The 13,464-nt window shown below is 51.9% G+C and overlaps 1 protein-coding gene and 1 non-coding gene across 2 annotated transcripts in view; both read right to left on the bottom strand.

The window, feature by feature from the left end:
* The window catches only part of ccdc170 (coiled-coil domain containing 170), a 163,297-nt gene that overhangs the window by 41,230 nt on the left and 108,603 nt on the right, over nt 1–13,464 (bottom strand). The window lies entirely within an intron of this gene.
* LOC140430574 (U6 spliceosomal RNA) lies at nt 6,288–6,394 on the bottom strand. Its single transcript, XR_011949459.1, has one exon. It is a non-coding gene; the product is annotated as a U6 spliceosomal RNA (small nuclear RNA).

The following is a 13,464-nucleotide window of genomic DNA, read 5'->3' as shown; positions in this document are numbered from 1 at the left end:
TTTACAAACCCCGTCTGGTATCACCCCCGGGACACAGTCCTCTATCCTTGTGGCCAGTATCTTAGCCAGCAGTTTGGCGTCCACATTCAGTAGAGAAATCGGCCTGTATGACCCGCATTGCTCCGGATCCTTCTCCCTTTTCAGGATCAATGAAATTGAGGCCTGCGACATTGTTGGGGGGAGGACTCCCTTTCTTTCTTGCTTCATTAAATGTCCTCACCAGCAGTGGGCTCAATAACTCCGAAAATATCTTATAGAATTCCACTGGGTAGCCATCCGGCGTCGGAGCCTTGCCCGACTGCATGCCCTCCAACCCCTTGATTATTTCCTCAATCTCAATTGGGGCTCTCAGCCCTTCCACCCGATCCTCATCCACCCTCGGGAACCTCAACTGACCCAAAAACTGCCTCATCCCCTCCATCCCAGCTGGGGGTTCCGACTCATATAATTTACTGTAAAAGTCCTTAAACACTTCATTCACCCCCACTGGGTCCAGGACAGTATTACCGTCTCTACTCTTTACTCTCCCTATCTCACTGGCCACCTCCCTTTTTCTGAGCTGGTGCGCTAACATTCTGCTTGCCTTTTCTCCATACTCATAGATCGCCCCCCTTGTCTTTCTCAGCTGTTCCACCGCCTTCCCTGCAGTCAACAGCCCAAATTCCACCTGTAATCTCCGCCGCTCGTTTAGTAACCCCACGTCTGGGGTTTCCGAGTATCTCCTGTCCACCTGGAGTAGCTCCCCAACCAACCTGTCCCTCTCAGCCCGTTCTGTCTTTTCTCTGTGGGCCCGTATCGAGATTAATTCCCCTCTGACCACTGCCATCAAAGCTTCCCAGACCGTTGCTGCAGAGACCTCCCCCGTATCATTTGTTTCCAGGTAGTTCTGGATGGACTTGTTCACCCCCCCCCCACAGACAGCTTTGTCTGCTAACAATCCCACATCCAGCCTCCAAAGCGGGCGTTGTCCTCTCTCCAAACTAACCCGTAGATCCACCCAATGTGGGGCATGATCCGATACTGCGATTGCCGAGTACTTAGTGTCCGCCACCCACGGCAGTAGAGCCCTGCTCAGAACAAAAATGTTGATCCGAGAGTATACCTTGTGGACATGGGAAAAAAAAGAAAACTTCCTCCTTCTTGGCTGTCCAAACCTCCATGGGTCTACTCCCCTCATCTGTTCCATAAACCTCTTCATTTCCTTTGCCACGGCTGGCACCATCCCAGTCCTGGATTTTGACCGGTCCAATTCCGGATCAATGACTGTGTTAAAATCTCCCCCCATAATCAAGTTTGGTGACTCTACATCTGGGATCTTACCTAACACCCGCCTCATAAATTCTACATCAGCCCAGTTCGGAGCATATACGTTCACGAGTACCACCCGCACCCCCTCCAGCTTCCCACTCACCATTATGTACATGCCCCCCGTGTCTGACACGATTCTCCCTGCCTCAAATGCCACCCGTTTATTAATCAGATTCGCTACCACCCTGGTCTTTGAGTCCAGCCCTGAATGGAATACTTGGCCAACCCATCCCTTCCTCAATCTAGTCTAGTCTGTAACCTTTAGGTGTATCTCTTGTAACATTGCCACGTCCGCCTTCAGCCCCCTCAGATGTGCGAACACGTGAGCCCTCTAGACGGGCCCATTCAGCCCTCTAATGTTCCATGTAATCAGCCTGGTTGGCGACCCAACGTTACCCCCAACCCGCCGACTAGCCATCACCCTTTATCGGCCAGCCTCCAGGCGCGTCCCCGGCCTCCTCGAGCCCATTCAGGCATCCGCCGTCCCCAAACTCCAATTTGTCCCCGAGTAGCAGTTCCTCCCGTCAGCAAAGCAGCTCCCCCCCATCCTCCCCCCTGGTAACAGCACCAGAAACCCAAGCCCTCATATCAAGCTCAAGCTCATCACCTGCTCACCCCCCACTGTGCTTCAATGAGCCTGCTGACCTGATAGCTCCCGCCCATGGCACCAAACTGACTGTCTCTCCATTGTTCTCTCTCTCTCTCTCCCCCCCCCCCCCCCCCACTTGGACATACATATTCAAAGTATTACATTCCCCAGTAAATAAACAGCAGAAAAACAGTGGAAAAATAACCACAGAACCCCCCCCCATCCAGCTCCCAGTAAAACAAAGTTAACTTTAGACCTCAAAATAACCCCATATTGCACATAACACTACTTATTCAAACCAGAACAAAAGTCGCTACTGCAATACTCTCCCTAAGGCTCCAGTATCTTTAGTTCACATCCAGTCTTTTTTCCCTGATGAAAGTCAATGCATCGTCCGGTGTTTCAAAGTAGAATTCCCGGTCCTCATATATGACCCACAGACGCGCTGGGTACAGCATTCCGAACTTCATCCCCTACTTAAAGAGGCCTGATTAAACCTGGCTCATCTCTTGGCCAAGTCCGCGCCCAGGTTTTGATAAATGCGCAGCTCACAATTCTCCCACCTGCTGCTCTGCTCTTTCTTGGCCCACCGCAGAATGTGTTCCGTGTTCAGGAACTGGTGCACACATACCACCATCGCCCCCGGCGGCTTGTTCGCTCGGGGCTTCTTCGCGAGAGCTCTCTGCGCTCTATCCACTTCCAGGGGCCGAGGGAACGCCTCAGCCCCCATCAACTTCTCCAACATGTTCGTCACATAGGTCTTCGCATCTGATCCCTCACTGCCCTCAGGGAGGCTGACGATTCTCAGGCTCTGCCTCCTGGACCTGCTCTCTAAGTCCTCCAGCTTCTCCTGCATTCTTTTCTGGAGGTCATTCATCGTCTCCACCTTGGTCTCCAACATTGTTAGGTATTCCTCGTGCTCGGACACCTTTTCCTTCACCTCCTGGATCGCACGTCTGTGGATTTCTTGATTCAGCACCACCTGATCAATCAAAGACTTGATCCGGTCCAGTGTGTCCTTCTTAAGCTTGGCGAGCTGCTCTGTCGACCACTGTGCTGTCTCCCCGAGGCCCTGATTCTCCGCCATGTCTTCCCGTGATGCCGGCTCTGCTCGTGTCTTTCTTGTAAAACTTTGTCTTCTTACACGGCCACTTCTGGTCCAATTCTCCATGCACTGGAGGGGGACTTCTCCTCACCGTCTCACTCTGCACTGACACATCCAATAAAATCCGGGAAAAAACGGGAGAAAAAGGTCCAAAAGTCCGTCACAGGCGGGAGCTATCAAATGTGTGACCTACTCCTCCATGGCCGCCACCGGAAGTCGAGATGACACTGTGTTAATGAATATACAAGATGTCCCAGGTGAAGCAAAGATTATTTTACAAAATTGCGCCTCTGACATGAAAGTTCGCCGGCAGAGAGTGCAACTCGAAAGTTCCACCAGGTGATCACCATGTGCACTTGATACACTCCCTTGGTGAAAAGGCTCTTTCCAGGTTGTGGTAATACCAGGTATTGCAGTAACTGAGAGGTGGATGCCCATTGGCTAGACCTAGGAGTCTACCATTGGCTAACGCACATAGCTCTGCCCTGAGAGGCGGGGTATAAGAACCAATGCCGACCCAGCAGCCTTCACTTTCTGTATCGAAGCTGCTGGGTACAGTTCTAGCTGATTAAAGCCGATTAGTTATGACTCACCTTGTCTCGAGAGTAATTGATTGTGCATCAATTTAATCAGCTATTACTTCTGAAAGGATGGACCTCCGCATCAAGCCGGAGTGCGTTCAGCTCAGTCCCCACGCAGACAACTCCGCTGCTATTTTTAAGCACTGGCTGGCGTGTTTTAAGAGCTTCATCAACACAGCCGCCAACACCCCCACGGAAAGGCAGAAGATGCACCTTCTACGCTCCTGGGTCAGCCCTGAAATCTACCCTCTGATCGACGAGGCGGAGAATTATGCTGCAGCTATCGAGCTGTTAGAAGGATATTACATCCGTCCTCTGAACCAGGTCTACGCCCATCACCTGTTGGCAACTAGAAGGCAGAGCCCTGACGAAACACTGGAGGACTTCTATCGGGCCCTACTAGTGCTGGGCCGGAACTGCGGCTGCCCAACAGTCATGGGGAATGAGCACACGGAACCTTTAATTCGGGACGCTTTTGTGGCAGGTATGACTTCCCCCGACATCCGCAGAAGGCTCCTTGAAATGGACACACTGGGCCTCACTGAGACACGGGCCCTGGCAGGGTCTATGGACGTTGCGTACAAAAACGCACTGGCTTATGCTCCCGGGCGCATGGCACCCCCCTGGGCTGCGTGGCACCCCGTCGGAGCAGCCCCCCAGACTTTCCCGCTAATCCTGCAGGCCTGCGCCGCTAGACGGCCCGTTTTCACCGCCAGCCAACACTGCTTCTTCTGTGGCCAAGCAAATCATCCACGCGCGCGCTGCCCGGCTCGCACCGTCACCTGCAAAGGGTGCGGCAAGAAAGGCCACTATGTCGCAGTCTGCCAGGCCCGTGCCGTGGCAGCGGTCACCAGTGACTATCATCAGCCTTTCTTCCAGGTCCCGGCCATCCAAGGCCCACCACCGCCCTCCTACCCACAGGCAACGTGCGACCCACGGGCGCGGCCAATTTGCCCCCCGGCCACCACGCTGGGTGGATGGGCGCCGCCATTTTGTCTCTTGCAGACGCCATCTTCTGTATCCCCGGACTCCATGTGCGACCCGTGGCTGACGCCATCTTGGATGGGGCCTCAAGCCCCCAGCGCTGCAGACTCCACGCTGCCTGACCAGAACTCCCCCTTGCTACAGCTGGCCTCCGTTACCCTGAACCGGCCTCAAGCCCCCAGTACCGCCGACTCCACGCTGCCTGACCAGAACTCCTCCTTGCGACATCTGGCCCCCGTTACCCGGAACCGGCCTCAGGCCCCCAGCACTGCCGACTCCACACTGTCTGACCAGACCTTCCCCTTGCTGCAGCTGGCCTTCGTGACCCTGGACCAGAGTCGGCCCCAGACGCTAGCGAAAGCCACCACAACGATCGCTATCAACGGCCACGTTACGTCGTGCCTAATCGACTCCGGGAGCACGGAAAGCTTCGTCCACCCCGACATGGTAAGGCGCTGTTCCCTTATCACCCATCCCGTAAACCAACGGATCTCCCTGGCCTCCGGGTCACACGCAGTGGAGATAAAGGGGTTCTGACTGATTGTGCATCAATTTAATCAGCTAGAACTATACCAAGCAGCTTCGATACAGAAAGACGACCAGGCCACCCGATCGTCTGATTGCTGCACCATAAAACAATAAAAACTTTCTCTGTTACCCTCGACATCACGTTACCTGCAATACCTGGTCCTACCATGCAAACGGCGACAGTAACACTGGCCATCACCCCGCTTGGTCCTTTTTTTAACAGGGGGTGAATGTGGTAATACCAGGTATTGCAGTACCCGAGAGGTGGATGCCCATTGGCTAGACCTAGGAGTCTACCATTGGCTGACGCACATAGCTCCGCCCTGAGAGGCAGGGTATAAGAACCAATGCCGTCCCAGCAGCCTTCACTTTCTGTATCGAAGCTGCTGGGTACAGTTCTAGCTGATTAAAGCCGATTAGTATGACTCTCCTTGTCTCACGAGTAATTGATTGTGCATCACAGGTGCAGGACTTTGTGAAATTGCCCTTACTGTTCCTTTCGATCCCCAAGCAACCAATAACCAGTTAACTGTTAACTCGTAGCAAATAGATTCTGAAGTGACTTGAAAGTGGCCCAAATGCCTCACAGGATAACTTGTATTGAAGCAGGTTATTGCATCAGTGGTGTGTGAAGTGCTTAAAATTAGGTGGGTGAAATTAGATCTTGTTGTGCTCATTTCTGGGTACACGCCAATCCAATTTAGGGAGCCAGCCTGCCATGTCCGAATAACATCAGATACACATCTGAAACCACTTTGATTCAGGTGCAATATAGGTGTCCCAAGCAACCTCTCAAGACTGGCATAGCCCCAAGAATAGATCAGTCAAAGACTTAATGCCAGCTTTAGAATCCAAACCAGAAATTGGTTCCCTTGATGCAATGGTAGTTACTCCCTCTCCCCATCCTTCCCCAATTGTCTTCAACCCCAGGTCACCGAGGGTCAGCCTTGGAACAGAAAATCTCCCACACTTCCCAAAAAATGGCCATAAAATATTAACAGACCCCACTGCCCATCCTGTTCTCCTTCCCAATTGCAGGGGAGGTTGTACGACTGCATGTTAGCCTGCTTTACAGTAAACACGGGCCTCGCATTTTGCAGTGAAACACTCCCTCTTCTGGTAAAGAGGCACAGGGGGAAAAAAAGCTCTGGTACCAACTCCAGCACAGAAACAGGTCATTAATACAAGTCACATAGATATGGAACGCTTCACGAATTTGCATGTCATCCTTGCACAGGGGCCATGCTAATCTTCTCTGTATCGTTCCAATTTTAGTATATATGCTGCTGAAATGAGCACTCAAGTCACATAGATGATTCTAGAACCAGCGTATAGCGATCCTTCAGAGTTTGGGTGCTGTTGATAAGCTACTAATTGGGCAGTTTAGTTTGTCTCTGCAATTGTGGAGTGTGCTCAGACGAATATAATGTCAATCCCCATATCAATAACAACGATCCCATCCTCCCACCAAACCCCCCAAACATTAACCGGCATGTTAACATAAACAAATAACAAAATGGCATCAGGAATCACCCATAGTCACTATTAACATATACAGTCCCCCTCCCCCCAACCCCCCGCCGCCCCTCCCCATACACACACACACTAATGTTCGATGTTATCCAATTCTTGAAAGTGCATAATGAAGTATGGAGAGGGGGGGGGGGGGGGGGAAGAGGGAGGGGATGAAGGGAGGGAGCGGGGGGAGGGAGGGATGGAGGGGCGGGGGGGGGGAATGGGGGGGCGCAAACCACGGTCATATGTTTTGGTCCTGTCCAAAGCTGGAGGATTACTGGAAGGAGGTTTTTAGGGTAATCTCTAAAGTGGTGCACGTGAAACTGGACCCGGGCACTCGGGAGGCCATATTGGGGGTGTCGGACCAGCCGGGGATGGAAACGGGTGCGGAGGCAGATGTTGTAGCCTTCGCCTTGTTGATCGCCCAAAGGCAGATCCTGTTAGGGTGGAGATCAACCTCTCCACCCTGTGCCCTGGCGTGGTGGGGGGACCTGCTGGAATTCTTGACGCTTGAAAAGGTCAAACTTGGACTGATGGGAAGGAAGGAGGGGTTCTACAATTCATGGGCGTTATTCATTATGCATTTTTGCGAATTGGATCACATTGAACATTGGGCGGTGGCTGGGAGGGCTGGGGGGAGAGGGACTACATGTGTTAATGGTGACTATGGGTGATTCCTGATTCCTTTTTGTCATTTGTTTGTCTGAACATGCGGGCTAATGTCTGGGGTTTGGTGGGAGGATGGGAATGTTGTTTTTGATATGGGGATTGACATTACATTCGTTACTGATTATTGTTTATTGTTGGGTGTAAATTTGGGAGAAAATGTGAAAAAGGAGAATAAAATATATTTAGAAAAACAAATAAAGTGCACAATGGATAATGTCCATGAATTGTAGAACACCTTCATCCTTCCCCACAGTTCAAACTTAACCTTCTCAAATGTCAAGAATTCCAACAGGTCCCCTCGTCACGCCAGGGCACAGGGTGGAGAGGTTGATCTCCATCTCAACAGGATCCGCCTTCGGGTGATCAACAAGGTGAAGGCTACAACGTCTGCCTCCGCACCCGTTTCCAACCCCGGCTGGTCCGACACCCTGAATATGGCCTCCCGAGGGCCCGGGTCCAGTTTCACGTGCACCACTTTAGCGATTACCCTAAACACCTCCTTCCAGTAATCCTCCAGCTTTGGACAGGACCAAAACATATGAACGTGATTAGTGCCCGCCCCCCCCACCCCCACCCCCACCCCTGCAACGTTCACACACATCTTCTACCCCCTCAAAGAGCCGGCTCATTCTCGCCCTTGTGAGGTGTGCTCTATACACCACCTTCAGCTGTATCAGCCCCAACCTCGCGCACGAGGTGGAGGCGTTCACCCTCTGGAGCACCTCACACCAGACCCCCTCCTCCATATCCTTTCCCAACTCTTCCTCCCACTTTGCTTTGATCCCTTTCAGTGGTGCCTTCTCCTCTTCCAAAATAGCCCCGTAAATTGCCGACACTACCCCCTTCTCCAGTCCCCCTGTCGCCAGCACCTCCTCCAGCAATGTGGAGGCCGGCTCCACCGGAAAGCTCTGTATCTCCTTCCTGGCAAAATCTCAAACTTACATGAATCTAAACATTTCCTCCTGTTCCAGACTATACTTCGCTCCCAGCTCCTTCAATCCTGCAAACCGACCCCCAAGAAACAAATCTTTTAGTGTCTTAATCTCCTTCTCCTCCCATTCCCGAAAATTTCCATCCCACTTCCCTGGCTCAAATCTGTGGTTCCCACGAATCGGCATTTCCCTTGACCCTGCCCCCAACCCGAAGTGTTGGCGAAACTGCCTCCAAACTCTCAACGAAGCTATTATTAACGGACTCCCTGCGTATTTCGCCGGGGCCATCGGGAGCAGCGCCATTGCCAGTGCCTCCAATCCCAACCCCCTACACAAACTCGCCTCCATTCTGACCCACTGGGAATCAATCCCTCTGACCCAGCTCCGCACCTTCTCCACATTCGCCGCCCAGTAGTAATACATCAGGTTCGGAAGACCCAAACCCCCTGCCTGCCTTCCCCTCTGTAGCGCCTTTCTAACTCTGGCCACCTTCCCTCCCCATATGAACGAGGTAATCATTCCTTCAATCTCTCTTAAAAAAAGCCTTTGGCAGGAAAATCGGCAGGCATTGGAAAATAAACAGAAATTGCAGCAACACGTTCATTTTAACCACCTGTGCCCGACCCGCCAGTGACAGAGGGAGACGATCCCGCCTTGCCAGATCGGCTTTCACTCTCCCCACCAAACTAGAAATGTTGTACCTACGGAGCCCCCCATCCCCACTCCCGAGCAACCTGCACCCCCAGCTATCTAAAGTGAGTCCCTACCCTGCGGAATGGCAGCCCCCCCCCCCGGATTTTCACAGTAACTTAATTGCAGTGTTAATGTAAGCCTATCTGTGACAATAAAGATTATTATTACTTGTGACAATCAATAAATCAAATCAAATGATCTTCCTGCACTGGCGAGCTGAGCTCGTCAGTGCAGGAAATTATGTCAAGTACGGCATCGGCGGGACGTTGCTCGCCAAGGCCAAAGAGAAAAGGCAAAGTACCATGAAATAGCGGTGTCTTTCTCACGCTGCAGGCTAAACATGCCCGAAACAGGACTCTTGTTATTGTCCCGTTAAAAATCGCGCCCCTTATTTCTCTTATCTTACAAAAATATATCTAGCTCAGCCTTGAAAACTTCAATTGACCCACCGGCTTCCATGGCCATTTAGGGAGAGTTCCCAGTGGTTAATATTGCTGCCTCACGGCGCCGAGGTCCCAGGTTCGATCCCAGCTCTGGGTCACTGTCCATGTGGAGTTTGCACATTCTCCCCGTGTTTGTGTGGGCTTCTCCCCCACAACCCAAAGATGTGCAGGCTAGGAGGATTGGCCACACTAAATTGCCCCTTAATTGGAAAAAGTGAATTGGGTACTCTAAATTTGTTTTTAAAAACTTAGTGAGAGTTCCAGGTTTCCACCGCCCTTTGTGTCAATAAGAACTTCCTAATTTCACCCATGAATGGCCTGGCTTTAACATTAACATCATGGCCCCCTTGTTCTAGAATCTCACACCACAGCAATCCTAACAAATTGCTTTAACATTTTGAACACCAAATCAAATCACCTTCTAAACACAAGGGAATACAAACAAAGTTCCAGCAGTAGTCCCCACAATTTAACCTTTTAAGGATGAGGGAGATAGTTAGGGATCCTGGGCAGGAGCTTTACGCATTGGAAGGGCTGAGAAGACAGTCGAGGTGAAGGTACAGACGGTATGCCTAATTAAAGGTTCCCCTGATTTTCTGAGGAATTGTAAGCAAATTTAACTTGGAGGGCAGAGCCATATTGATTTCTGCATTTGATTGTTGGCCTATCCTCCCACTGGGCCCGGTCCTGGCAACACAACCTGAAGAGGCTGATGCAAAAATGCCATTTGAGCCATGTGAATGTGGTTCTCCCGGTCACACATTACCTACTGCATACTTAGGGCGGAATTCTCCCCCCCACGCCGGGTGGGAGAATCACCCGGGCGCCGCGCAAGTCCCGCCACGCCGCCCCGACGTGATTCTCCCAACCCCCCCCCCCCCCCCCCCCACCAAACCGGCGCGGCGAGAATCACGGCTGGCCGCTGGGAGAATCGCTGCTTGCCGTTGGTAATGGGCGAGCGCCGATTCTCCGGCCGGATGGGCCGAGCGGCCTGCCCAACATGACAGGTTTCCGCTGGCGCCATCCACACCTGGTCGCTGCTGGCGGGAACAGCGCGGGAACGCTGGGGGGGGGGTTCCTGCACCTGGGGGGGGCCTCAAAAGGGGTCTGGTCCGCGATTGGTACCCACCGATCGGCGAGCCAGCCTCTCTGAAGGAGGACCTCCTTTCCTCCACCGTCCCGCAAGATCCATCCGACATCTTCTTGCAGGGCGGCTGCGGGGAGGACGGCAACCGCGCATGCGCGGGTTGGCGCCGGCCAACCCGTGCATGCTCGGGTGACGTCATTTACGCGGCGCCGGTCGCGTCATTTACGCGGCGCTGCTTTTACACAGCGCCAAGGCCCGCCGCACGTAAATGACGCAGCGCCACTCCTAGCCCCCTGGGGGCGGGAGAATAGGGGGCTGGGAGTGGCCTCCGACGCCGGAGTGAAACACTCCGGTTTTCACTCCGGCGTCAGGACTTAGTCTCCCGATGGGAGAATTGCGCCCTTAGTTCTTCCATGTGAACTTAACTGTGACCAACCCCACCCTCTCCCCATGCTCTGCGTCTAATCTGTACAAAAGAAAGAAAGAAGATGCATCTATAAATTTCCTTTCACAGCTTCAGGACTTCCCAAAGCAATTTACAGCCAATGGCGTATTTGTAAATTCTAGTCACTGTGGTAATGTAGGAAGTGTGGCCAATGTATGCATAACAGGAGCCCACAAACAGCAATGGAACGTTGACCGGATAACCTGTTGGTTGGGGGATATTGTAGCCATCTAAGATAGTCATCTTGCAAAGGACCATGGGAATTATGGCCAACCCAGGACTCAGACAGATACAGAGCCTTTGTGTATCTGAAACACAGGTAACCAAACCTGATCGAAATCATCGCTCCTTTGCATTTTAATGGCCCATTTTCCCAGGACAATAGAACTCCAATCAACCACAGCCACAGACTGATTGGCGCCACTCTCCTTACTCAGAAAGCCCAACTTCCAAGGTCAATGACCGCTAAGGACCCGCCCAGCCACCAAGGCACCGGCCCCTTTATTGGCCGAAATCGAAGACGGTGATCAGAGCCCTGTCGAACTATTGGGTCCAAGGTTAAGGACCACCCCAAAGAGCGCGAAATCCCAAAGGGATAAAAGAGAGCACAGCCATGTGTTCTGTCTCTTTTGGATCCGGCCTGTGCCAGCCCAATTGCAGGAAGAACAGCCAGCTAAGTTCAAGACCAACGATCGCTACCTGACAGATGAGCCCAGCAGAGACAGAGCCGCCTTTTTCGAACCAGCCAAGTGAAATCCAGATAAAGGCCTTATCCATTTGCACAGTGCCGGTAGCCCTGCAGTTAAGTATAGGTTATTGTAGCTGATAGGTGTAGTTTAACTCGTAGTAGATATTGTGTTTGCATGTCGAGATAACTCTTGTGTATGTAAATAAACCATCTTTTGGACTAACTAACTGGTTGCGTGGTCATTTGATCGATATAAGGGAAGGCTTGTGGTTCACCAACATTATTAATAGAGCAACAATATATGTTGGCCATGACTTCAGAACTCTCCTGCTCTCTTCTTCAAATAGTGCCATAGTATCCTTTCACCCTGAGAGGGCAGATTAAGCATCAGTTCAGCATCTCACGTCGATTTCGGCGTGAGAACAGCTGGTGAGTCAGTTTCAGCGGGAGCAGTGCGGAAGTGGCTGCTGGGAGGTAAGTCTGTCCTTTAAAAGCACTTGTCTTTGCAGGGGCAGGCCAGTCGATTTCGGCGGGAGAACAGCTGGTGAGTCAGTTTCAGCGGGAGCAGTGCGGAAGTGGCTGCTGGGAGGTAAGTCTGTCCTTTAAAAGCACTTGTCTTTGCAGGGGCAGGCCAGTCGATTTCGGCGGGAGTGGAGCTGGCTGGTTAGTCAATTTCAGCAGGAGCTGAGAATTTTTCTTTTTTTTAAATTAGTGTTTTAGGCGGGAACAGGAAGTCGACCCGCGGACGTCTGGGAAGACCCTCACCAATAAATTCTGGTGGAGAGGAAACCCGAGACACTACACGTGTAGTGTCTCCCACACGCCCTCCTCCTCTAATCTAATAATAAAACCCATTGGTCTGAGGTAAGTACCATATTTTATTATATTATTATTATTTTTTATAAAAAATGTAATTTAGTTGTTAGCCAGATCTTGGTAGAAAGTTAGAGGAATGGCAGGGAAGGGAGTGCAATGTTCCTCCTGCAGGATGTTTGAGGTGAGGGATGCAGTTAGTGTCCCTGCTGATTTTACCTGCAGGAAGTGCTGCCATCTCCAGCTCCTCCAAGACCGAGTTAGGGAACTGGAGCTGGAGTTGGAAGAACTTCTGATCATTCGGGAGGCAGAAGGGGTCATAGATAGCAGCTTCAGGGAATTAGTTACACCAAAGATTGGAGTTAGGTGGGTAACTGTAAGAGGGACTGGGAAAAAGCAGTCAGTGCAGGGATCCCCTGCGGTCGTTCCCCTGAGAAACAAGTATACCGCTTTGGATACTTGTGGGGGGGGGGCTTACCAGGGGTAAGCCATGGGGTACGGGCCTCTGGCACGGAGTCTGTCCCTGTTGCTCAGAAGGGAAGGGGGGAGAGGAGCAGAGCATTAGTAATTGGGGACTCTATAGTCAGGGGCACAGATAGGAGATTTTGTGGGAGTGTGAGAGACTCACGTTTGATATGTTGCCTCCCAGGTGCAAGGGTACGTGATGTCTCGGATCGTGTTTTCCGGGTCCTTAGGGGGGAGGGGGAGCAGCCCCAAGTCGTGGTCCACATTGGCACTAACGACATAGGTAGGAAAGGGGTTAAGGATGTCAGGCAGGCTTTCAGGGAGCTAGGATGGAAGCTCAGAACTAGAACAAACAGAGTTGTTATCTCTGGGTTGTTGCCCGTGCCACGTGATAGTGAGATGAGGAATAGGGAGAGAGAGCATTTAAACACGTGGCTACAGGGATGGTGCAGGCGGGAGGGATTCAGATTTCTGGATAACTGGGGCTCTTTCTGGGGAAGGTGGGACCTCTACAGACAGGATGGTCTACATCTGAACCTGAGGGGCACAAATATCCTGGGGGGGAGATTTGTTAGTGCTCTTTGGGGGGGTTTAAACTAATGCAGCAGGGGCATGGGAA

This window comes from Scyliorhinus torazame, chromosome 1 (genome assembly GCF_047496885.1).
Source record: "Scyliorhinus torazame isolate Kashiwa2021f chromosome 1, sScyTor2.1, whole genome shotgun sequence".
Lineage (NCBI taxonomy): Eukaryota > Metazoa > Chordata > Chondrichthyes > Carcharhiniformes > Scyliorhinidae > Scyliorhinus > Scyliorhinus torazame.
The sequence above is the reverse complement of the archived record's forward strand: the minus strand, read 5'-3'. Positions and strand labels throughout refer to the sequence as shown.